Source organism: Macaca nemestrina, chromosome 13 (assembly GCF_043159975.1).
Source record: "Macaca nemestrina isolate mMacNem1 chromosome 13, mMacNem.hap1, whole genome shotgun sequence".
NCBI lineage: Eukaryota > Metazoa > Chordata > Mammalia > Primates > Cercopithecidae > Macaca > Macaca nemestrina.
The window spans coordinates 95275062-95301381 of NC_092137.1; positions in this window are offsets into that span (position 1 = coordinate 95275062).

The following is a 26320-nucleotide window of genomic DNA, read 5'->3' on the forward strand; positions in this document are numbered from 1 at the left end:
TACATCTGTATTTCGTGGATCTCTTTGCTAGCCTTATTTCTGTGGAATCTGAGAACAGATATTTCGGGTCCCTTGGAAGACTATAGGGCCAAAGGAAATATCCTCCGATAACAAACAGAAAGAAGCTTTCTGAGAAACTTTTTGTGTTCTGTGAAATCATCTCACAGAGTTACAGGTTTCCCCTCAAGAAGCCTTTCGCTAAGACAGTTCTAGTGGAATTGGCAAAGTGATATTTGGAAGCCCATAGAGGGCTATGGTGAAAAAGGAAATATCCTCATATGAAATCTGGAAAGAAGCTTTCTGAGAAACTGGTTAGTGTTCTGTTAATTCATCTCACACAGTTACATCTGTATTTCTTGGATCTCTTTGCTAGCCTTATTTCTGTGGAATCTGAGAACAGATATTTCGGATCCCTTGCAAGACTATAGGGTCAAAGGAAATATCCTCCGATAACAAAGAGAAAGAAGCTTTCTGAGAAACTTCTTTGTGTTCTTTGAAATCATCTGAGAGAGTTACAGCTTTCTCCTCAAGAAGACTTTCGCTAAGACAGTTCTTGTGGAATTGGCAAAGTGATATTTGGAAGCCCAAAGAGGGCTATTGTGAAAAAGGAAATATCCTCAGATGAAATCTGGAAAGAAGCTTTCTGAGAAACTGCTTAGTGTTCTGTTAATTCATCTCACAGAGTTACATCTGTTTTCCGTGGATCTCTTTGCTAGCCTTATTTCTGTGGAATGTGAGAACAGATATTTCGGATCCCTTGCAAGACTATAGGGCCAAAGGAAATATCCTCCGATAACAAAGAGAAAGAAGCTGTCTGAGAAACTTCTTTGTGTTCTCTGAAATCATCTCACAGAGTTACAGCTTTCCCCTCAAGAAGCCTTTCGCTAAAACAGTTCTTGTGGAATTGGCAAAGTGATATTTGGAAGCCCTTAGAAGGCTATGGTGAAAAAGGAAATATCCTCAGATGAAATCTGGAAAGAATCTTTCTGAGAAACTGCTTAGTGTTCTGTTAATTCATCTCACAGTGTTACATCTGTATTTCGTGGATCTCTTTGCTAGCCTTATTTCTGTGGAATCTGAGAACAGATATTTCGGGTCCCTTGGAAGACTATAGGGCCAAAGGAAATATCCTCCGATAACAAACAGAAAGAAGCTTTCTGAGAAACTTTTTGTGTTCTGTGAAATCATCTCACAGAGTTACAGCTTTCCCCTCAAGAAGCCTTTCGCTAAGACAGTTCTAGTGGAATTGGCAAAGTGATATTTGGAAGCCCATAGAGGGCTATGGTGAAAAAGGAAATATCCTCATATGAAATCTGGAAAGAAGCTTTCTGAGAAACTGGTTAGTGTTCTGTTAATTCATCTCACAGAGTTACATCTGTATTTCATGGATCTCTTTGCTAGCCTTATTTCTGTGGAATCTGAGAACAGATATTTCGGATCCCTTGCAAGACTATAGGGCCAAAGGAAATATCCTCCGATAACAAAGAGAAAGAAGCTTTCTGAGAAACTTCTTTGTGTTCTGTGAAATCATCTCACAGAGTTACAGCTTTCCCCTCAAGAAGCCTTTCGCTAAGACAGTTCTTGTGGAATTGGCAAAGTGATATTTGGAAGCCCATAGAGGGCTATGGTGAAAAAGGAAATATCCTCACATGAAATCTGGAAAGAAGCTTTCTGAGAAACTGCTTAGTGTTCTGTTAATTCATCTCACAGAGTTACATCTGTATTTCGTGGATCTCTTTGCTAGCCTTATTTCTGTGGAATCTGAGAACAGATATTTCGGATCCCTTGGAAGACTATAGGGCCAAAGGAAGTATGCTCCGATAACCAAGAGAAAGAAGTTTTCTGAGAAACTTCTTTGTATTCTGTGAAATCATCTCACAGAGTTACAGCTTTCCCCTCAAGAAGCCTTTCACCAAGACAGTTCTTGTGGAATTGGCAAAGTGACATTTGGAAGCCCATAGAGGGCTGTGGTGAAAAAGGAAATATCCTCAGATGAAATCTGGAAAGAAGCTTTCTGAGAAACAGCTTAGTATTCTGTTAATTCATCTCACAGAGTTACATCTGTATTTCGTGGATCTCTTTGCTAGCCTTATTTCTGTGGAATCTGAGAACAGATATTTCGGGTCCCTTGGAAGACTATAGGGCCAAAGGAAATATCCTCCGATAACAAACAGAAAGAAGCTTTCTGAGAAACTTTTTGTGTTCTGTGAAATCATCTCACAGAGTTACAGCTTTCCCCTCAAGAAGCCTTTCGCTAAGACAGTTCTTGTGGAATTGGAAAAGTGATATTTGGAAGCCCCTAGAGGGCTATGGTGAAAAAGGAAATATCGTCACATGAAATCTGGAAAGAAGCTTTCTGAGAAACTGCTTAGTGTTCTGTTAATTCATCTCACAGAGTTACATCTGTATTTCGTGGATCTCTTTGCTAGCCTTATTTCTGTGGAATGTGAGAACAGATATTTCGGATCCCTTGGAAGAGTATAGGGCCAAAGGAAATATCCTCCGATAACAAAGAGAAAGATGCTTTCTGAGAAAGTTCTTTGTGTTCTGTGAAATCATCTCACAGAGTTACAGGTTTCCCCTCAAGAAGCCTTTCGCTAAGACAGTTCTTCTGGAATTGGCAAAGTGATATTTGGAAGCCCATAGAGGGCTAAGGTGAAAAAGGAAATATCCTCAGATGAAATCTGGAAAGAAGCTTTCTGAGAAACTGCTTAGTGTTCTGTTAATTCACCTCACTGAGTTACATCTGTATTTCGTGGATCTCTTTGCTAGCCTTATTTCTGTGGAATCTGAGAACAGATATTTCGGATCCCTTGGAAGACTATAGGGCGAAAGGAATTATCCTCCGATTACAAAGAGAAAGAAGCTTTCTGAGAAACTTCTTTGTGTTCTGTGAAATCATCTCACAGAGTTACAGCTTTCCCCTCAAGAAGCCTTTCGCTAGGACAGTTCTTGTGGAATTGGCAAAGTGATAGTTGGAAGCCCATAGAGGGCTGTGGTGAAAAAGGAAATATCCTCACATGAAATCTGGAAAGAAGCTTTCTGAGAAACTGCTTAGTGTTCTGTTAATTCATCTCACAGAGTTACATCTGTATTTCGTGGATCTCTTTGCTAGCCTTATTTCTGTGGAATGTGAGAACAGATATTTCGGATCCCTTGGAAGAGTATAGGGCCAAAGGAAATATACTCCGATAACAAAGAGAAAGATGCTTTCTGAGAAACTTCTTTGTGTTCTGTGAAATCATCTCACAGAGTTACAGCTTTCCCCTCAAGAAGCCTTTCGCTAAGACAGTTCTTGTGGAATTGGCAAAGTGATATTTGGAAGCCCATAGAGGGCTATGGTGAAAAAGGAAATATCCTCACATGAAATCTGGAAAGAAGCTTTCTGAGAAACTGCTTAGTGTTCTGTTAATTCATCTCACAGAGTTACATATGTATTTCGTGGATCTCTTTGCTAGCCTTATTTCTGTGGAATCTGAGAACAGATATTTCGGATCCCTTGGAAGACTATAGGGCCAAAGGAAGTATGCTCCGATAACCAAGAGAAAGAAGTTTTCTGAGAAACTTCTTTGTATTCTGTGAAATCATCTCACAGAGTTACAGCTTTCCCCTCAAGAAGCCTTTCACCAAGACAGTTCTTGTGGAATTGGCAAAGTGACATTTGGAAGCCCATAGAGGGCTGTGGTGAAAAAGGAAATATCCTCAGATGAAATCTGGAAAGAAGCTTTCTGAGAAACAGCTTAGTATACTGTTAATTCATCTCACAGAGTTACATCTGTATTTCGTGGATCTGTTTGCTAGCCTTATTTCTGTGGAATCTGAGAACAGATATTTCGGGTCCCTTGGAAGACTATAGGGCCAAAGGAAATATCCTCCGATAACAAACAGAAAGAAGCTTTCTGAGAAACTTTTTGTGTTCTGTGAAATCATCTCACAGAGTTACAGCTTTCCCCTCAAGAAGCCTTTCGCTAAGACAGTTCTAGTGGAATTGGCAAAGTGATATTTGGAAGCCCATAGAGGGCTATGGTGAAAAAGGAAATATCCTCATATGAAATCTGGAAAGAAGCTTTCTGAGAAACTGCTTAGTGTTCTGTTAATTCATCTCAGAGAATTACATCTGTATTTCTTGGATCTCTTTGCTAGCCTTATTTCTGTGGAATCTGAGAACAGATATTTCGGATCCCTTGCAAGACTATAGGGTCAAAGGAAATATCCTCCGATAACAAAGAGAAAGAAGCTTTCTGAGAAACTTCTTTGTGTTCTTTGAAATCATCTGAGAGAGTTACAGGTTTCTCCTCAAGAAGACTTTCGCTAAGACAGTTCTTGTGGAATTGGCAAAGTGATATTTGGAAGCCCAAAGAGGGCTATTGTGAAAAAGGAAATATCCTCAGATGAAATCTGGAAAGAAGCTTTCTGAGAAACTGCTTAGTGTTCTGTTAATTCATCTCACAGAGTTACATCTGTTTTTCGTGGATCTCTTTGCTAGCCTTATTTCTGTGGAATCTGAGAACAGATATTTCGGATCCCTTGCAAGACTATAGGGCCAAAGGAAATATCCTCCGAAAACAAAGAGAAAGAAGCGTTCTGAGAAACTTCTTTGTGTTCTGTGAAATCATCTCACAGAGTTACAGCTTTCCCCTCAAGAAGCCTTTCGCTAAGACAGTTCTTGTGGAATAGGCAAAGTGATATTTGGAAGCCCATAGAGGGCTATGGTGAAAAAGGAAATATCCTCAAATGAAATCTGGAAAGAAGCTTTCTGAGACACTGCTTAGTGTTCTGTTAATTCATCTCACAGAGTTACATCTGTATTTCGTGGATCTCTTTGCTAGCCTTATTTCTGTGGAATGTGAGAACAGATATTTCGGATCCCTTGCAAGACTATAGGGCCAAAGGAAATATCCTCCGATAACAAAGAGAAAGAAGCTGTCTGAGAAACTTCTTTGTGTTCTCTGAAATCATCTCACAGAGTTACAGCTTTCCCCTCAAGAAGCCTTTCGCTAAAACAGTTCTTGTGGAATTGGCAAAGTGATATTTGGAAGCCCTTAGAGGGCTATGGTGAAAAAGGAAATATCCTCAGATGAAATCTGGAAAGAATCTTTCTGAGAAACTGCTTAGTGTTCTGTTAATTCATCTCACAGTGTTACATCTGTATTTCGTGGATCTCTTTGCTAGCCTTATTTCTGTGGAATCTGAGAACAGATATTTCGGATCCCTTGGAAGACTATAGGGCCAAAGGAAATATCCTCCGATAACAAGGAGAAAGAAGCTTTCTGAGAAACTTCTTTGTGTTCTGTGAAATCATCTCACAGAGTTACAGCTTTCCCCTCAAGAAGCCTTTCGCTAAGACAGTTCTTGTGGAATTGGCAAAGTGATATATGGAAGCCCATAGAGGGCTATGGTGAAAAAGGAAATATCCTCAGATGAAATCTGGAAAGTAGCTTTCTGAGAAACTGCTTAGTGTTCTGTTAATTCATCTCACAGAGTTACATCTGTATTTCGTGGATCTCTTTGCTAGCCTTATTTCTGTGGAATCTGAGAACAGATATTTCGGACCACTTGGAAGACTATAGGGCCAAAGGAAATATCCTCCGATAACAAAGAGAAAGAAGCTTTCTGAGAAACTTCTTTGTGTTCTGTGAAATCATCTCACAGAGTTACAGCTTTCCCATCAAGAAGCCTTTCGCTAAGACAGTTCTTGTGGAATTGGCAAAGTGATATTTGGAAGCCCATAGAGGGCTATGGTGAAAAAGGAAATATCCTCACATGAAATCTGGAAAGAAGCTTTCTGAGAAACTGCTTAGTGTTCTCTTAATTCATCTCACAGAGTTACATCTGTATTTCGTGGATCTCTTTGCTAGCCTTATTTCTGTGGAATCTGAGAACAGATATTTCGGATCCCTTGGAAGACTATAGGGCCAAAGGAAGTATGCTCCGATAACCAAGAGAAAGAAGTTTTCTGAGAAACTTCTTTGTATTCTGTGAAATCATCTCACAGAGTTACAGCTTTCCCCTCAAGAAGCCTTTCACCAAGACAGTTCTTGTGGAATTGGCAAAGTGACATTTGGAAGCCCATAGAGGGCTGTGGTGAAAAAGGAAATATCCTCAGATGAAATCTGGAAAGAAGCTTTCTGACAAACAGCTTAGTATTCTGTTAATTCATCTCACAGAGTTACATCTGTATTTCGTGGATCTCTTTGCTAGCCTTATTTCTGTGGAATCTGAGAACAGATATTTCGGGTCCCTTGGAAGACTATTGGGCCAAAGGAAATATCCTCCGATAACAAACAGAAAGAAGCTTTCTGAGAAACTTTTTGTGTTCTGTGAAATCATCTCACAGAGTTACAGCTTTCCCCTCAAGAAGCCTTTCGCTAAGACAGTTCTAGTGGAATTGGCAAAGTGATATTTGGAAGCCCATAGAGGGCTATGGTGAAAAAGGAAATATCCTCATATGAAATCTGGAAAGAAGCTTTCTGAGAAACTGGTTAGTGTTCTGTTAATTCATCTCACAGAGTTACATCTGTATTTCATGGATCTCTTTGCTAGCCTTATTTCTGTGGAATCTGAGAACAGATATTTCGGATCCCTTGCAAGACTATAGGGCCAAAGGAAATATCCTCCGATAACAAAGAGAAAGAAGCTTTCTGAGAAACTTCTTTGTGTTCTGTGAAATCATCTCACAGAGTTACAGCTTTCCCCTCAAGAAGCCTTTCGCTAAGACAGTTCTTGTGGAATTGGCAAAGTGATATTTGGAAGCCCATAGAGGGCTATGGTGAAAAAGGAAATATCCTCACATGAAATCTGGAAAGAAGCTTTCTGAGAAACTGCTTAGTGTTCTGTTAATTCATCTCACAGAGTTACATATGTATTTCGTGGATCTCTTTGCTAGCCTTATTTCTGTGGAATCTGAGAACAGATATTTCGGATCCCTTGGAAGATTATAGGGCCAAAGGAAGTATGCTGCGATAACCAAGAGAAAGAAGTTTTCTGAGAAACTTCTTTGTATTCTGTGAAATCATCTCACAGAGTTACAGCTTTCCCCTCAAGAAGCCTTTCACCAAGACAGTTCTTGTGGAATTGGCAAAGTGACATTTGGAAGCCCATAGAGGGCTGTGGTGAAAAAGGAAATATCCTCAGATGAAATCTGGAAAGAAGCTTTCTGAGAAACAGCTTAGTATTCTGTTAATTCATCTCACAGAGTTACATCTGTATTTCGTGGATCTCTTTGCTAGCCTTATTTCTGTGGAATCTGAGAACAGATATTTCGGGTCCCTTGGAAGACTATAGGGCCAAAGGAAATATCCTCCGATAACAAACAGAAAGAAGCTTTCTGAGAAACTTTTTGTGTTCTGTGAAATCATCTCACAGAGTTACAGCTTTCCCCTCAAGAAGCCTTTCGCTAAGAGAGTTCTAGTGGAATTGGCAAAGTGATATTTGGAAGCCCATAGAGGGCTATGGTGAAAAAGGAAATATCCTCATATGAAATCTGGAAAGAAGCTTTCTGAGAAACTGCTTAGTGTTCTGTTAATTCATCTCAGAGAATTACATCTGTATTTCTTGGATCTCTTTGCTAGCCTTATTTCTGTGGAATCTGAGAACAGATATTTCGGATCCCTTGCAAGACTATAGGGTCAAATGAAATATCCTCCGATAACAAAGAGAAAGAAGCTTTCTGAGAAACTTCTTTGTGTTCTTTGAAATCATCTGAGAGAGTTACAGCTTTCTCCTCAAGAAGCCTTTCGCTAAGACAGTTCTTGTGGAATTGGCAAAGTGATATTTGGAAGGCCAAAGAGGGCTATTGTGAAAAAGGAAATATCCTCAGATGAAATCTGGAAAGAAGCTTTCTGAGAAACTGCTTAGTGTTCTGTTAATTCATCTCACAGAGTTACATCTGTTTTTCGTGGATCTCTTTGCTAGCCTTATTTCTGTGGAATCTGAGAACAGATATTTCGGATCCCTTGCAAGACTATAGGGCCAAAGGAAATATCCTCCGATATCAAAGAGAAAGAAGCGTTCTGAGAAACTTCTTTGTGTTCTGTGAAATCATCTCACAGAGTTACAGCTTTCCCCTCAAGAAGCCTTTCGCTAAGACAGTTCTTGTGGAATAGGCAAAGTGATATTTGGAAGCCCATAGAGGGCTATGGTGAAAAAGGAAATATCCTCAAATGAAATCTGGAAAGAAGCTTTCTGAGAAACTGCTTAGTGTTCTGTTAATTCATCTCACAGAGTTACATCTGTATTTCGTGGATCTCTTTGCTAGCCTTATTTCTGTGGAATCTGAGAACAGATATTTCGGATCCCTTGCAAGACTATTGGGCCAAAGGAAATATCCTCCGATAACAAAGAGAAAGAAGCTGTCTGAGAAACTTCTTTGTGTTCTCTGAAATCATCTCACAGAGTTACAGCTTTCCCCTCAAGAAGCCTTTCGCTAAAACAGTTCTTGTGGAATTGGCAAAGTGATATTTGGAAGCCCTTAGAGGGCTATGGTGAAAAAGGAAATATCCTGAGATGAAATCTGGAAAGAATCTTTCTGAGAAACTGCTTAGTGTTCTGTTAATTCATCTCACAGTGTTACATCTGTATTTCGTGGATCTCTTTGCTAGCCTTATTTCTGTGGAATCTGAGAACAGATATTTCGGATCCCTTGGAAGACTATAGGGCCAAAGGAAATATCCTCCGATAACAAGGAGAAAGAAGCTTTCTGAGAAACTTCTTTGTGTTCTGTGAAATCATCTCTCAGAGTTACAGCTTTCCCCTCCAGAAGCCTTTCGCTAAGACAGTTCTTGTGGAATTGGCAAAGTGATATATGGAAGCCCATAGAGGGCTATGGTGAAAAAGGAAATATCCTCAGATGAAATCTGGAAAGTAGCTTTCTGAGAAACTGCTTAGTGTTCTGTTAATTCATCTCACAGAGTTATATCTGTATTTCGTGGATCTCTTTGCTAGCCTTATTTCTGTGGAATCTGAGAACAGATATTTCGGACCCCTTGGAAGACTATAGGGCCAAAGGAAATATCCTCCGATAACAAAGAGAAAGAAGCTTTCTGAGAAACTTCTTTGTGTTCTGTGAAATCATCTCACAGAGTTACAGCTTTCCCCTCAAGAAGCCTTTCGCTAAGACAGTTCTTGTGGAATTGGAAAAGTGATATTTGGAAGCCCCTAGAGGGCTATGGTGAAAAAGGAAATATCGTCACATGAAATCTGGAAAGAAGCTTTCTGAGAAACTGCTTAGTGTTCTGTTAATTCATCTCACAGAGTTACATCTGTATTTCGTGGATCTCTTTGCTAGCCTTATTTCTGTGGAATGTGAGAACAGATATTTCGGATCCCTTGGAAGAGTATAGGGCCAAAGGAAATATCCTCCGATAACAAAGGGAAAGATGCTTTCTGAGAAAGTTCTTTGTGTTCTGTGAAATCATCTCACAGAGTTACAGGTTTCCCCTCAAGAAGCCTTTCGCTAAGACAGTTTTTCTGGAATTGGCAAAGTGATATTTGGAAGCCCATAGAGGGCTAAGGTGAAAAAGGAAATATCCTCAGATGAAATCTGGAAAGAAGCTTTCTGAGAAACTGCTTAGTGTTCTGTTAATTCACCTCACTGAGTTACATCTGTATTTCGTGGATCTCTTTGCTAGCCTTATTTCTGTGGAATCTGAGAACAGATATTTCGGATCCCTTGGAAGACTATAGGGCGAAAGGAAATATCCTCCGATAACAAAGAGAAAGAAGCTTTCTGAGAAACTTCTTTGTGTTCTGTGAAATCATCTCACAGAGTTACAGCTTTCCCCTCAAGAAGCCTTTCGCTAAGACAGTTCTTGTGGAATTGGCAAAGTGATAGTTGGAAGCCCATAGAGGGCTGTGGTGAAAAAGGAAATATCCTCACATGAAATCTGGAAAGAAGCTTTCTGAGAAACTGCTTAGTGTTCTGTTAATTCATCTCACAGAGTTACATCTGTATTTCGTGGATCTCTTTGCTAGCCTTATTTCTGTGGAATGTGAGAACAGATATTTCGGATCCCTTGGAAGAGTATAGGGCCAAAGGAAATATACTCCGATAACAAAGAGAAAGATGCTTTCTGAGAAACTTCTTTGTGTTCTCTGAAATCATCTCACAGAGTTACAGCTTTCCCCTCAAGAAGCCTTTCGCTAAAACAGTTCTTGTGGAATTGGCAAAGTGATATTTGGAAGCCCTTAGAGGGCTATGGTGAAAAAGGAAATATCCTGAGATGAAATCTGGAAAGAATCTTTCTGAGAAACTGCTTAGTGTTCTGTTAATTCATCTCACAGTGTTACATCTGTATTTCGTGGATCTCTTTGCTAGCCTTATTTCTGTGGAATCTGAGAACAGATATTTCGGATCCCTTGGAAGACTATAGGGCCAAAGGAAATATCCTCCGATAACAAGGAGAAAGAAGCTTTCTGAGAAACTTCTTTGTGTTCTGTGAAATCATCTCTCAGAGTTACAGCTTTCCCCTCCAGAAGCCTTTCGCTAAGACAGTTCTTGTGGAATTGGCAAAGTGATATATGGAAGCCCATAGAGGGCTATGGTGAAAAAGGAAATATCCTCAGATGAAATCTGGAAAGTAGCTTTCTGAGAAACTGCTTAGTGTTCTGTTAATTCATCTCACAGAGTTACATCTGTATTTCGTGGATCTCTTTGCTAGCCTTATTTCTGTGGAATCTGAGAACAGATATTTCGGACCCCTTGGAAGACTATAGGGCCAAAGGAAATATCCTCCGATAACAAAGAGAAAGAAGCTTTCTGAGAAACTTCTTTGTGTTCTGTGAAATCATCTCACAGAGTTACAGCTTTCCCCTCAAGAAGCCTTTCGCTAAGACAGTTCTTGTGGAATTGGAAAAGTGATATTTGGAAGCCCCTAGAGGGCTATGGTGAAAAAGGAAATATCGTCACATGAAATCTGGAAAGAAGCTTTCTGAGAAACTGCTTAGTGTTCTGTTAATTCATCTCACAGAGTTACATCTGTATTTCGTGGATCTCTTTGCTAGCCTTATTTCTGTGGAATGTGAGAACAGATATTTCGGATCCCTTGGAAGAGTATAGGGCCAAAGGAAATATCCTCCGATAACAAAGGGAAAGATGCTTTCTGAGAAAGTTCTTTGTGTTCTGTGAAATCATCTCACAGAGTTACAGGTTTCCCCTCAAGAAGCCTTTCGCTAAGACAGTTCTTCTGGAATTGGCAAAGTGATATTTGGAAGCCCATAGAGGGCTAAGGTGAAAAAGGAAATATCCTCAGATGAAATCTGGAAAGAAGATTTCTGAGAAACTGCTTAGTGTTCTGTTAATTCACCTCACTGAGTTACATCTGTATTTCGTGGATCTCTTTGCTAGCCTTATTTCTGTGGAATCTGAGAACAGATATTTCGGATCCCTTGGAAGACTATAGGGCGAAAGGAAATATCCTCCGATAACAAAGAGAAAGAAGCTTTCTGAGAAACTTCTTTGTGTTCTGTGAAATCATCTCACAGAGTTACAGCTTTCCCCTCAAGAAGCCTTTCGCTAAGACAGTTCTTGTGGAATTGGCAAAGTGATAGTTGGAAGCCCATAGAGGGCTGTGGTGAAAAAGGAAATATCCTCACATGAAATCTGGAAAGAAGCTTTCTGAGAAACTGCTTAGTGTTCTGTTAATTCATCTCACAGAGTTACATCTGTATTTCGTGGATCTCTTTGCTAGCCTTATTTCTGTGGAATGTGAGAACAGATATTTCGGATCCCTTGGAAGAGTATAGGGCCAAAGGAAATATACTCCGATAACAAAGAGAAAGATGCTTTCTGAGAAACTTCTTTGTGTTCTGTGAAATCATCTCACAGAGTTACAGCTTTCCCCTCAAGAAGCCTTTCGCTAAGACAGTTCTTGTGGAATTGGCAAAGTGATATTTGGAAGCCCATAGAGGGCTATGGTGAAAAAGGAAATATCCTCACATGAAATCTGGAAAGAAGCTTTCTGAGAAACTGCTTAGTGTTCTGTTAATTCATCTCACAGAGTTACATATGTATTTCGTGGATCTCTTTGCTAGCCTTATTTCTGTGGAATCTGAGAACAGATATTTCGGATCCCTTGGAAGACTATAGGGCCAAAGGAAGTATGCTCCGATAACCAAGAGAAAGAAGTTTTCTGAGAAACTTCTTTGTATTCTGTGAAATCATCTCACAGAGTTACAGCTTTCCCCTCAAGAAGCCTTTCACCAAGAAAGTTCTTGTGGAATTGGCAAAGTGACATTTGGAAGCCCATAGAGGGCTGTGGTGAAAAAGGAAATATCCTCAGATGAAATCTGGAAAGAAGCTTTCTGAGAAACAGCTTAGTATACTGTTAATTCATCTCACAGAGTTACATCTGTATTTCGTGGATCTCTTTGCTAGCCTTATTTCTGTGGAATCTGAGAACAGATATTTCGGGTCCCTTGGAAGACTATAGGACCAAAGGAAATATCCTCCGATAACAAACAGAAAGAAGCTTTCTGAGAAACTTTTTGTGTTCTGTGAAATCATCTCACAGAGTTACATCTTTCCCCTCAAGAAGCCTTTCGCTAAGACAGTTCTAGTGGAATTGGCAAAGTGATATTTGGAAGCCCATAGAGGGCTATGGTGAAAAAGGAAATATCCTCATATGAAATCTGGAAAGAAGCTTTCTGAGAAACTGCTTAGTGTTCTGTTAATTCATCTCAGAGAATTACATCTGTATTTCTTGGATCTCTTTGCTAGCCTTATTTCTGTGGAATCTGAGAACAGATATTTCGGATCCCTTGCAAGACTATAGGGTCAAAGGAAATATCCTCCGATAACAAAGAGAAAGAAGCTTTCTGAGAAACTTCTTTGTGTTCTTTGAAATCATCTGAGAGAGTTACAGCTTTCTCCTCAAGAAGACTTTCGCTAAGACAGTTCTTGTGGAATTGGCAAAGTGATATTTGGAAGCCCAAAGAGGGCTATTGTGAAAAAGGAAATATCCTCAGATGAAATCTGGAAAGAAGCTTTCTGAGAAACTGCTTAGTGTTCTGTTAATTCATCTCACAGAGTTACATCTGTTTTTCGTGGATCTCTTTGCTAGCCTTATTTCTGTGGAATCTGAGAACAGATATTTCGGATCCCTTGCAAGACTATAGGGCCAAAGGAAATATCCTCCGATAACAAAGAGAAAGAAGCGTTCTGAGAAACTTCTTTGTGTTCTGTGAAATCATCTCACAGAGTTACAGCTTTCCCCTCAAGAAGCCTTTCGCTAAGACAGTTCTTGTGGAATAGGCAAAGTGATATTTGGAAGCCCATAGAGGGCTATGGTGAAAAAGGAAATATCCTCACATGAAATCTGGAAAGAAGCTTTCTGAGAAACTGCTTAGTGTTCTGTTAATTCATCTCACAGAGTTACATCTGTATTTCGTGGATCTCTTTGCTAGCCTTATTTCTGTGGAATCTGAGAACAGATATTTCGGATCCCTTGCAAGACTATAGGGCCAAAGGAAATATCCTCCGATAACAAAGAGAAAGAAGCTGTCTGAGAAACTTCTTTGTGTTCTCTGAAATCATCTCACAGAGTTACAGCTTTCCCCTCAAGAAGCCTTTCACCAAGACAGTTCTTGTGGAATTGGCAAAGTGACATTTGGAAGCCCATAGAGGGCTGTGGTGAAAAAGGAAATATCCTCAGATGAAATCTGGAAAGAAGCTTTCTGAGAAACAGCTTAGTATACTGTTAATTCATCTCACAGAGTTACATCTGTATTTCGTGGATCTCTTTGCTAGCCTTATTTCTGTGGAATCTGAGAACAGATATTTCGGGTCCCTTGGAAGACTATAGGGCCAAAGGAAATATCCTCCGATAACAAACAGAAAGAAGCTTTCTGAGAAACTTTTTGTGTTCTGTGAAATCATCTCACAGAGTTACAGCTTTCCCCTCAAGAAGCCTTTCGCTAAGACAGTTCTAGTGGAATTGGCAAAGTGATATTTGGAAGCCCATAGAGGGCTATGGTGAAAAAGGAAATATCCTCAGATGAAATCTGGAAAGAAGCTTTCTCAGAAACTGCTTAGTGTTCTGTTAATTCATCTCAGAGAATTACATCTGTATTTCTTGGATCTCTTTGCTAGCCTTATTTCTGTGGAATCTGAGAACAGATATTTCGGATCCCTTGCAAGACTATAGGGTCAAAGGAAATATCCTCCGATAACAAAGAGAAAGAAGCTTTCTGAGAAACTTCTTTGTGTTCTTTGAAATCATCTGAGAGAGTTACAGCTTTCTCCTCAAGAAGCCTTTCGCTAAGACAGTTCTTGTGGAATTGGCAAAGTGATATTTGGAAGCCCAAAGAGGGCTATTGTGAAAAAGGAAATATCCTCAGATGAAATCTGGAAAGAAGCTTTCTGAGAAACTGCTTAGTGTTCTGTTAATTCACCTCACTGAGTTACATCTGTATTTCGTGGATCTCTTTGCTAGCCTTATTTCTGTGGAATCTGAGAACAGATATTTCGGATCCCTTGGAAGAGTATAGGGCCAAAGGAAATATACTCCGATAACAAAGAGAAAGAAGCGTTCTGAGAAACTTCTTTGTGTTCTGTGAAATCATCTCACAGAGTTACAGCTTTCCCCTCAAGAAGCCTTTCGCTAAGACAGTTCTTGTGGAATAGGCAAAGTGATATTTGGAAGCCCATAGAGGGCTATGGTGAAAAAGGAAATATCCTCAAATGAAATCTGGAAAGAAGCTTTCTGAGAAACTGCTTAGTGTTCTGTTAATTCATCTCACAGAGTTACATCTGTATTTCGTGGATCTCTTTGCTAGCCTTATTTCTGTGGAATCTGAGAACAGATATTTCGGATCCCTTGCAAGACTATAGGGCCAAAGGAAATATCCTCCGATAACAAAGAGAAAGAAGCTGTCTGAGAAACTTCTTTGTGTTCTCTGAAATCATGTCACAGAGTTACAGCTTTCCCCTCAAGAAGCCTTTCGCTAAAACAGTTCTTGTGGAATTGGCAAAGTGATATTTGGAAGCCCTTAGAGGGCTATGGTGAAAAAGGAAATATCCTGAGATGAAATCTGGAAAGAATCTTTCTGAGAAACTGCTTAGTGTTCTGTTAATTCATCTCACAGTGTTACATCTGTATTTCGTGGATCTCTTTGCTAGCCTTATTTCTGTGGAATCTGAGAACAGATATTTCGGATCCCTTGGAAGACTATAGGGCCAAAGGAAATATCCTCCGATAACAAGGAGAAAGAAGCTTTCTGAGAAACTTCTTTGTGTTCTGTGAAATCATCTCACAGAGTTACAGCTTTCCCCTCAAGAAGCCTTTCGCTAAGACAGTTCTTGTGGAATTGGCAAAGTGATATATGGAAGCCCATAGAGGGCTATGGTGAAAAAGGAAATATCCTCAGATGAAATCTGGAAAGTAGCTTTCTGAGAAACTGCTTAGTGTTCTGTTAATTCATCTCACAGAGTTACATCTGTATTTCGTGGATCTCTTTGCTAGCCTTATTTCTGTGGAATCTGAGAACAGATATTTCGGACCCCTTGGAAGACTATAGGGCCAAAGGAAATATCCTCCGATAACAAAGAGAAAGAAGCTTTCTGAGAAACTTCTTTGTGTTCTGTGAAATCATCTCACAGAGTTACAGCTTTCCCCTCAAGAAGCCTTTCGCTAAGACAGTTCTTGTGGAATTGGAAAAGTGATATTTGGAAGCCCCTAGAGGGCTATGGTGAAAAAGGAAATATCGTCACATGAAATCTGGAAAGAAGCTTTCTGAGAAACTGCTTAGTGTTCTGTTAATTCATCTCACAGAGTTACATCTGTATTTCGTGGATCTCTTTGCTAGCCTTATTTCTGTGGAATGTGAGAACAGATATTTCGGATCCCTTGGAAGAGTATAGGGCCAAAGGAAATATCCTCCGATAACAAAGAGAAAGATGCTTTCTGAGAAAGTTCTTTGTGTTCTGTGAAATCATCTCACAGAGTTACAGGTTTCCCCTCAAGAAGCCTTTCGCTAAGACAGTTCTTCTGGAATTGGCAAAGTGATATTTGGAAGCCCATAGAGGGCTAAGGTGAAAAAGGATATATCCTCAGATGAAATCTGGAAAGAAGCTTTCTGAGAAACTGCTTAGTGTTCTGTTAATTCACCTCACTGAGTTACATCTGTATTTCGTGGATCTCTTTGCTAGCCTTATTTCTGTGGATTCTGAGAACAGATATTTCGGATCCCTTGGAAGAGTATAGGGCGAAAGGAAATATCCTCCGATAACAAAGAGAAAGAAGCTTTCTGAGAAACTTCTTTGTGTTCTGTGAAATCATCTCACAGAGTTACAGCTTTCCCCTCAAGAAGCTTTTCGCTAAGACAGTTCTTGTGGAATTGGCAAAGTGATAGTTGGAAGCCCATAGAGGGCTGTGGTGAAAAAGGAAATATCCTCACATGAAATCTGGAAAGAAGCTTTCTGAGAAACTGCTTAGTGTTCTGTTAATTCATCTCACAGAGTTACATCTGTATTTCGTGGATCTCTTTGCTAGCCTTATTTCTGTGGAATGTGAGAACAGATATTTCGGATCCCTTGGAAGAGTATAGGGCCAAAGGAAATATACTCCGATAACAAAGAGAAAGATGCTTTCTGAGAAACTTCTTTGTGTTCTGTGAAATCATCTCACAGAGTTACAGCTTTCCCCTCAAGAAGCCTTTCGCTAAGACAGTTCTTGTGGAATTGGCAAAGTGATATTTGGAAGCCCATAGAGGGCTATGGTGAAAAAGGAAATATCCTCACATGAAATCTGGAAAGAAGCTTTCTGAGAAACTGCTTAGTGTTCTGTTAATTCATCTCACAGAGTTACATATGTATTTCGTGGATCTCTTTGCTAGCCTTATTTCTGTGGAATCTGAGAACAGATATTTCGGATCCCTTGGAAGACTATAGGGCCAAAGGAAGTATGCTCCGATAACCAAGAGAAAGAAGTTTTCTGAGAAACTTCTTTGTATTCTGTGAAATCATCTCACAGAGTTACAGCTTTCCCCTCAAGAAGCCTTTCACCAAGACAGTTCTTGTGGAATTGGCAAAGTGACATTTGGAAGCCCATAGAGGGCTGTGGTGAAAAAGGAAATATCCTCAGATGAAATCTGGAAAGAAGCTTTCTGAGAAACAGCTTAGTATACTGTTAATTCATCTCACAGAGTTACATCTGTATTTCGTGGATCTCTTTGCTAGCCTTATTTCTGTGGAATCTGAGAACAGATATTTCGGGTCCCTTGGAAGACTATAGGGCCAAAGGAAATATCCTCCGATAACAAACAGAAAGAAGCTTTCTGAGAAACTTTTTGTGTTCTGTGAAATCATCTCACAGAGTTACAGCTTTCCCCTCAAGAAGCCTTTCGCTAAGACAGTTCTAGTGGAATTGGCAAAGTGATATTTGGAAGCCCATAGAGGGCTATGGTGAAAAAGGAAATATCCTCATATGAAATCTGGAAAGAAGCTTTCTGAGAAACTGGTTAGTGTTCTGTTAATTCATCTCAGAGAATTACATCTGTATTTCTTGGATCTCTTTGCTAGCCTTATTTCTGTGGAATCTGAGAACAGATATTTCGGATCCCTTGCAAGACTATAGGGTCAAAGGAAATATCCTCCGATAACAAAGAGAAAGAAGCTTTCTGAGAAACTTCTTTGTGTTCTTTGAAATCATCTGAGAGAGTTACAGCTTTCTCCTCAAGAAGCCTTTCGCTAAGACAGTTCTTGTGGAATTGGCAAAGTGATATTTGGAAGCCCAAAGAGGGCTATTGTGAAAAAGGAAATATCCTCAGATGAAATCTGGAAAGAAGCTTTCTGAGAAACTGCTTAGTGTTCTGTTAATTCATCTCACAGAGTTACATCTGTTTTTCGGGGATCTCTTTGCTAGCCTTATTTCTGTGGAATCTGAGAACAGATATTTCGGATCCCTTGCAAGACTATAGGGCCAAAGGAAATATCCTCCGATAACAAAGAGAAAGAAGCGTTCTGAGAAACTTCTTTGTGTTCTGTGAAATCATCTCACAGAGTTACAGCTTTCCCCTCAAGAAGCCTTTCGCTAAGACAGTTCTTGTGGAATAGGCAAAGTGATATTTGGAAGCCCATAGAGGGCTATGGTGAAAAAGGAAATATCCTCACATGAAATCTGGAAAGAAGCTTTCTGAGAAACTGCTTAGTGTTCTGTTAATTCATCTCACAGAGTTACATCTGTATTTCGTGGATCTCTTTGCTAGCCTTATTTCTGTGGAATCTGAGAACAGATATTTCGGATCCCTTGCAAGACTATAGGGCCAAAGGAAATATCCTCCGATAACAAAGAGAAAGAAGCTGTCTGAGAAACTTCTTTGTGTTCTCTGAAATCATCTCACAGAGTTACAGCTTTCCCCTCAAGAAGCCTTTCACCAAGACAGTTCTTGTGGAATTGGCAAAGTGACATTTGGAAGCCCATAGAGGGCTGTGGTGAAAAAGGAAATATCCTCAGATGAAATCTGGAAAGAAGCTTTCTGAGAAACAGCTTAGTATACTGTTAATTCATCTCACAGAGTTACATCTGTATTTCGTGGATCTCTTTGCTAGCCTTATTTCTGTGGAATCTGAGAACAGATATTTCGGGTCCCTTGGAAGACTATAGGGCCAAAGGAAATATCCTCCGATAACAAACAGAAAGAAGCTTTCTGAGAAACTTTTTGTGTTCTGTGAAATCATCTCACAGAGTTACAGCTTTCCCCTCAAGAAGCCTTTCGCTAAGACAGTTCTAGTGGAATTGGCAAAGTGATATTTGGAAGCCCATAGAGGGCTATGGTGAAAAAGGAAATATCCTCAGATGAAATCTGGAAAGAAGCTTTCTCAGAAACTGCTTAGTGTTCTGTTAATTCATCTCAGAGAATTACATCTGTATTTCTTGGATCTCTTTGCTAGCCTTATTTCTGTGGAATCTGAGAACAGATATTTCGGATCCCTTGCAAGACTATAGGGTCAAAGGAAATATCCTCCGATAACAAAGAGAAAGAAGCTTTCTGAGAAACTTCTTTGTGTTCTTTGAAATCATCTGAGAGAGTTACAGCTTTCTCCTCAAGAAGCCTTTCGCTAAGACAGTTCTTGTGGAATTGGCAAAGTGATATTTGGAAGCCCAAACAGGGCTATTGTGAAAAAGGAAATATCCTCAGATGAAATCTGGAAAGAAGCTTTCTGAGAAACTGCTTAGTGTTCTGTTAATTCACCTCACTGAGTTACATCTGTATTTCGTGGATCTCTTTGCTAGCCTTATTTCTGTGGAATCTGAGAACAGATATTTCGGATCCCTTGGAAGAGTATAGGGCCAAAGGAAATATACTCCGATAACAAAGAGAAAGAAGCGTTCTGAGAAACTTCTTTGTGTTCTGTGAAATCATCTCACAGAGTTACAGCTTTCCCCTCAAGAAGCCTTTCGCTAAGACAGTTCTTGTGGAATAGGCAAAGTGATATTTGGAAGCCCATAGAGGGCTATGGTGAAAAAGGAAATATCCTCAAATGAAATCTGGAAAGAAGCTTTCTGAGAAACTGCTTAGTGTTCTGTTAATTCATCTCACAGAGTTACATCTGTATTTCGTGGATCTCTTTGCTAGCCTTATTTCTGTGGAATCTGAGAACAGATATTTCGGATCCCTTGCAAGACTATAGGGCCAAAGGAAATATCCTCCGATAACAAAGAGAAAGAAGCTGTCTGAGAAACTTCTTTGTGTTCTCTGAAATCATGTCACAGAGTTACAGCTTTCCCCTCAAGAAGCCTTTCGCTAAAACAGTTCTTGTGGAATTGGCAAAGTGATATTTGGAAGCCCTTAGAGGGCTATGGTGAAAAAGGAAATATCCTGAGATGAAATCTGGAAAGAATCTTTCTGAGAAACTGCTTAGTGTTCTGTTAATTCATCTCACAGTGTTACATCTGTATTTCGTGGATCTCTTTGCTAGCCTTATTTCTGTGGAATCTGAGAACAGATATTTCGGATCCCTTGGAAGACTATAGGGCCAAAGGAAATATCCTCCGATAACAAGGAGAAAGAAGCTTTCTGAGAAACTTCTTTGTGTTCTGTGAAATCATCTCACAGAGTTACAGCTTTCCCCTCAAGAAGCCTTTCGCTAAGACAGTTCTTGTGGAATTGGCAAAGTGATATATGGAAGCCCATAGAGGGCTATGGTGAAAAAGGAAATATCCTCAGATGAAATCTGGAAAGTAGCTTTCTGAGAAACTGCTTAGTGTTCTGTTAATTCATCTCACAGAGTTACATCTGTATTTCGTGGATCTCTTTGCTAGCCTTATTTCTGTGGAATCTGAGAACAGATATTTCGGACCCCTTGGAAGACTATAGGGCCAAAGGAAATATCCTCCGATAACAAAGAGAAAGAAGCTTTCTGAGAAACTTCTTTGTGTTCTGTGAAATCATCTCACAGAGTTACAGCTTTCCCCTCAAGAAGCCTTTCGCTAAGACAGTTCTTGTGGAATTCGAAAAGTGATATTAGGAAGCCCCTAGAGGGCTATGGTGAAAAAGGAAATATCGTCACATGAAATCTGGAAAGAAGCTTTCTGAGAAACTGCTTAGTGTTCTGTTAATTCATCTCACAGAGTTACATCTGTATTTCGTGGATCTCTTTGCTAGCCTTATTTCTGTGGAATGTGAGAACAGATATTTCGGATCCCTTGGAAGAGTATAGGGCCAAAGGAAATATCCTCCGATAACAAAGAGAAAGATGCTTTCTGAGAAAGTTCTTTGTGTTCTGTGAAATCATCTCACAGAGTTACAGGTTTCCCCTCAAGAAGCCTTTCGCTAAGACAGTTCTTCTGGAATTGGCAAAGTGATATTTGGAAGCCCATAGAGGGCTAAGGTGAAAAAGGATATATCCTCAGATGAAATCTGGAAAGAAGCTTTCTGAGAAACTGCTTAGTGTTCTGTTAATTCACCTCACTGAGTTACATCTGTATTTCGTGGATCTCTTTGCTAGCCTTATTTCTGTGGATTCTGAGAACAGATATTTCGGATACCTTGGAAGAGTATAGGGCGAAAGGAAATATCCTCCGATAACAAAGAGAAAGAAGCTTTCTGAGAAACTTCTTTGTGTTCTGTGAAATCATCTCACAGAGTTACAGCTTTCCCCTCAAGAAGCCTTTCGCTAAGACAGTTCTTGTGGAATTGGCAAAGTGATAGTTGGAAGCCCATAGAGGGCTGTGGTGAAAAAGGAAATATCCTCACATGAAATCTGGAAAGAAGCTTTCTGAGAAACTGCTTAGTGTTCTGTTAATTCATCTCACAGAGTTACATCTGTATTTCGTGGATCTCTTTGCTAGCCTTATTTCTGTGGAATGTGAGAACAGATATTTCGGATCCCTTGGAAGAGTATAGGGCCAAAGGAAATATACTCCGATAACAAAGAGAAAGATGCTTTCTGAGAAACTTCTTTGTGTTCTGTGAAATCATCTCACAGAGTTACAGCTTTCCCCTCAAGAAGCCTTTCGCTAAGACAGTTCTTGTGGAATTGGCAAAGTGATATTTGGAAGCCCATAGAGGGCTATGGTGAAAAAGGAAATATCCTCACATGAAATCTGGAAAGAAGCTTTCTGAGAAACTGCTTAGTGTTCTGTTAATTCATCTCACAGAGTTACATATGTATTTCGTGGATCTCTTTGCTAGCCTTATTTCTGTGGAATCTGAGAACAGATATTTCGGATCCCTTGGAAGACTATAGGGCCAAAGGAAGTATGCTCCGATAACCAAGAGAAAGAAGTTTTCTGAGAAACTTCTTTGTATTCTGTGAAATCATCTCACAGAGTTACAGCTTTCCCCTCAAGAAGCCTTTCACCAAGACAGTTATTGTGGAATTGGCAAAGTGACATTTGGAAGCCCATAGAGGGCTGTGGTGAAAAAGGAAATATCCTCAGATGAAATCTGGAAAGAAGCTTTCTGAGAAACAGCTTAGTATACTGTTAATTCATCTCACAGAGTTACATCTGTATTTCGTGGATCTCTTTGCTAGCCTTATTTCTGTGGAATCTGAGAACAGATATTTCGGGTCCCTTGGAAGACTATAGGGCCAAAGGAAATATCCTCCGATAACAAACAGAAAGAAGCTTTCTGAGAAACTTTTTGTGTTCTGTGAAATCATCTCACAGAGTTACAGCTTTCCCCTCAAGAAGCCTTTCGCTAAGACAGTTCTAGTGGAATTGGCAAAGTGATATTTGGAAGCCCATAGAGGGCTATGGTGAAAAAGGAAATATCCTCATATGAAATCTGGAAAGAAGCTTTCTGAGAAACTGGTTAGTGTTCTGTTAATTCATCTCAGAGAATTACATCTGTATTTCTTGGATCTCTTTGCTAGCCTTATTTCTGTGGAATCTGAGAACAGATATTTCGGATCCCTTGCAAGACTATAGGGTCAAAGGAAATATCCTCCGATAACAAAGAGAAAGAAGCTTTCTGAGAAACTTCTTTGTGTTCTTTGAAATCATCTGAGAGAGTTACAGCTTTCTCCTCAAGAAGCCTTTCGCTAAGACAGTTCTTGTGGAATTGGCAAAGTGATATTTGGAAGCCCAAAGAGGGCTATTGTGAAAAAGGAAATATCCTCAGATGAAATCTGGAAAGAAGCTTTCTGAGAAACTTCTTAGTGTTCTGTTAATTCATCTCACAGAGTTACATCTGTTTTTCGGGGATCTCTTTGCTAGCCTTATTTCTGTGGAATCTGAGAACAGATATTTCGGATCCCTTGCAAGACTATAGGGCCAAAGGAAATATCCTCCGATAACAAAGAGAAAGAAGCGTTCCGAGAAACTTCTTTGTGTTCTGTGAAATCATCTCACAGAGTTACAGCTTTCCCCTCAAGAAGCCTTTCGCTAAGACAGTTCTTGTGGAATAGGCAAAGTGATATTTGGAAGCCCATAGAGGGCTATGGTGAAAAAGGAAATATCCTCAAATGAAATCTGGAAAGAAGCTTTCTGAGAAACAGCTTAGTGTTCTGTTAATTCATCTCACAGAGTTACATCTGTATTTCGTGGATCTCATTGCTAGCCTTATTTCTGTGGAATCTGAGAACAGATATTTCGGATCCCTTGCAAGACTATAGGGCCAAAGGAAATATCCTCCGATAACAAAGAGAAAGAAGCTTTCTGAGAAACTTCTTTGTGTTCTCTGAAATCATCTCACAGAGTTACAGCTTTCCCCTCAAGAAGCCTTTCGCTAAAACAGTTCTTGTGGAATTGGCAAAGTGATATTTGGAAGCCCTTAGAGGGCTATGGTGAAAAAGGAAATATCCGGAGATGAAATCTGGAAAGAATCTTTCTGAGAAACTGCTTAGTGTTCTGTTAATTCATCTCACAGTGTTACATCTGTATTTCGTGGATCTCTTTGCTAGCCTTATTTCTGTGGAATCTGAGAACAGATATTTCGGATCCCTTGGAAGACTATAGGGCCAAAGGAAATATCCTCCGATAACAAGGAGAAAGAAGCTTTCTGAGAAACTTCTTTGTGTTCTGTGAAATCATCTCACAGAGTTACAGCTTTCCCCTCAAGAAGCCTTTCGCTAAGACAGTTCTTGTGGAATTGGCAAAGTGATATATGGAAGCCCAATGAGGGCTATGGTGAAAAAGGAAATATCCTCAGATGAAATCTGGAAAGTAGCTTTCTGAGAAACTGCTTAGTGTTCTGTTAATTCATCTCACAGAGTTACATCTGTATTTCGTGGATCTCTTTGCTAGCCTTATTTCTGTGGAATCTGAGAACAGATATTTCGGACCCCTTGGAAGACTATAGGGCCAAAGGAAATATCCTCCGATAACAAAGAGAAAGAAGCTTTCTGAGAAACTTCTTTGTGTTCTGTGAAATCATCTCACAGAGTTACAGCTTTCCCCTCAAGAAGCCTTTCGCTAAGACAGTTCTTGTGGAATTGGAAAAGTGATATTTGGAAGCCCCTAGAGGGCTATGGTGAAAAAGGAAATATCGTCACATGAAATCTGGAAAGAAGCTTTCTGAGAAACTGCTTAGTGTTCTGTTAATTCATCTCACAGAGTTACATCTGTATTTCGTGGATCTCTTTGCTAGCCTTATTTCTGTGGAATGTGAGAACAGATATTTCGGATCCCTTGGAAGAGTATAGGGCCAAAGGAAATATCCTCCGATAACAAAGAGAAAGATGCTTTCTGAGAAAGTTCTTTGTGTTCTGTGAAATCATCTCACAGAGTTACAGGTTTCCCCTCAAGAAGCCTTTCGCTAAGACAGTTCTTCTGGAATTGGCAAAGTGATATTTGGAAGCCCATAGAGGGCTAAGGTGAAAAAGGAAATATCCTCAGATGAAATCTGGAAAGAAGCTTTCTGAGAAACTGCTTAGTGTTCTGTTAATTCACCTCACTGAGTTACATCTGTATTTCGTGGATCTCTTTGCTAGCCTTATTTCTGTGGAATCTGAGAACAGATATTTCGGATCCCTTGGAAGAGTATAGGGCCAAAGGAAATATACTCCGATAACAAAGAGAAAGATGCTTTCTGAGAAACTTCTTTGTGTTCTGTGAAATCATCTCACAGAGTTACAGCTTTCCCCTCAAGAAGCCTTTCGCTAAGACAGTTCTTGTGGAATTGGCAAAGTGATATTTGGAAGCCCATAGAGGGCTATGGTGAAAAAGGAAATATCCTCACATGAAATCTGGAAAGAAGCTTTCTGAGAAACTGCTTAGTGTTCTGTTAATTCATCTCACAGAGTTACATATGTATTTCGTGGATCTCTTTGCTAGCCTTATTTCTGTGGAATCTGAGAACAGATATTTCGGATCCCTTGGAAGACTATAGGGCCAAAGGAAGTATGCTCCGATAACCAAGAGAAAGAAGTTTTCTGAGAAACTTCTTTGTATTCTGTGAAATCATCTCACAGAGTTACAGCTTTCCCCTCAAGAAGCCTTTCACCAAGAAAGTTCTTGTGGAATTGGCAAAGTGACATTTGGAAGCCCATAGAGGGCTGTGGTGAAAAAGGAAATATCCTCAGATGAAATCTGGAAAGAAGCTTTCTGAGAAACAGCTTAGTATACTGTTAATTCATCTCACAGAGTTACATCTGTATTTCGTGGATCTCTTTGCTAGCCTTATTTCTTTGGAATCTGAGAACAGATATTTCGGGTCCCTTGGAAGACTATAGGACCAAAGGAAATATCCTCCGATAACAAACAGAAAGAAGCTTTCTGAGAAACTTTTTGTGTTCTGTGAAATCATCTCACAGAGTTACATCTTTCCCCTCAAGAAGCCTTTCGCTAAGACAGTTCTAGTGGAATTGGCAAAGTGATATTTGGAAGCCCATAGAGGGCTATGGTGAAAAAGGAAATATCCTCATATGAAATCTGGAAAGAAGCTTTCTGAGAAACTGCTTAGTGTTCTGTTAATTCATCTCACAGAGTTACATCTGTTTTTCGTGGATCTCTTTGCTAGCCTTATTTCTGTGGAATCTGAGAACAGATATTTCGGATCCCTTGCAAGACTATAGGGCCAAAGGAAATATCCTCCGATAACAAAGAGAAAGAAGCGTTCTGAGAAACTTCCTTGTGTTCTGTGAAATCATCTCACAGAGTTACAGCTTTCCCCTCAAGAAGCCTTTCGCTAAGACAGTTCTTGTGGAATAGGCAAAGTGATATTTGGAAGCCCATAGAGGGCTATGGTGAAAAAGGAAATATCCTCAAATGAAATCTGGAAAGAAGCTTTCTGAGAAACTGCTTAGTGTTCTGTTAATTCATCTCACAGAGTTACATCTGTATTTCGTGGATCTCTTTGCTAGCCTTATTTCTGTGGAATCTGAGAACAGATATTTCGGATCCCTTGCAAGACTATAGGGCCAAAGGAAATATCCTCCAATAACAAAGAGAAAGAAGCTGTCTGAGAAACTTCTTTGTGTTCTCTGAAATCATCTCACAGAGTTACAGCTTTCCCCTCAAGAAGCCTTTCGCTAAAACAGTTCTTGTGGAATTGGCAAAGTGATATTTGGAAGCACTTAGAGGGCTATGGTGAAAAAGGAAATATCCTCAGATGAAATCTGGAAAGAATCTTTCTGAGAAACTGCTTAGTGTTCTGTTAATTCATCTCACAGAGTTACATCTGTATTTCGTGGATCTCTTTGCTAGCCTTATTTCTGTGGAATCTGAGAACAGATATTTCGGACCACTTGGAAGACTATAGGGCCAAAGGAAATATCCTCCGATAACAAAGAGAAAGAAGCTTTCTGAGAAACTTCTTTGTGTTCTGTGAAATCATCTCACAGAGTTACAGCTTTCCCCTCAAGAAGCCTTTCGCTAAGACAGTTCTTGTGGAATTTGAAAAGTGATATTTGGAAGCCCCTAGAGGGCTATGGTGAAAA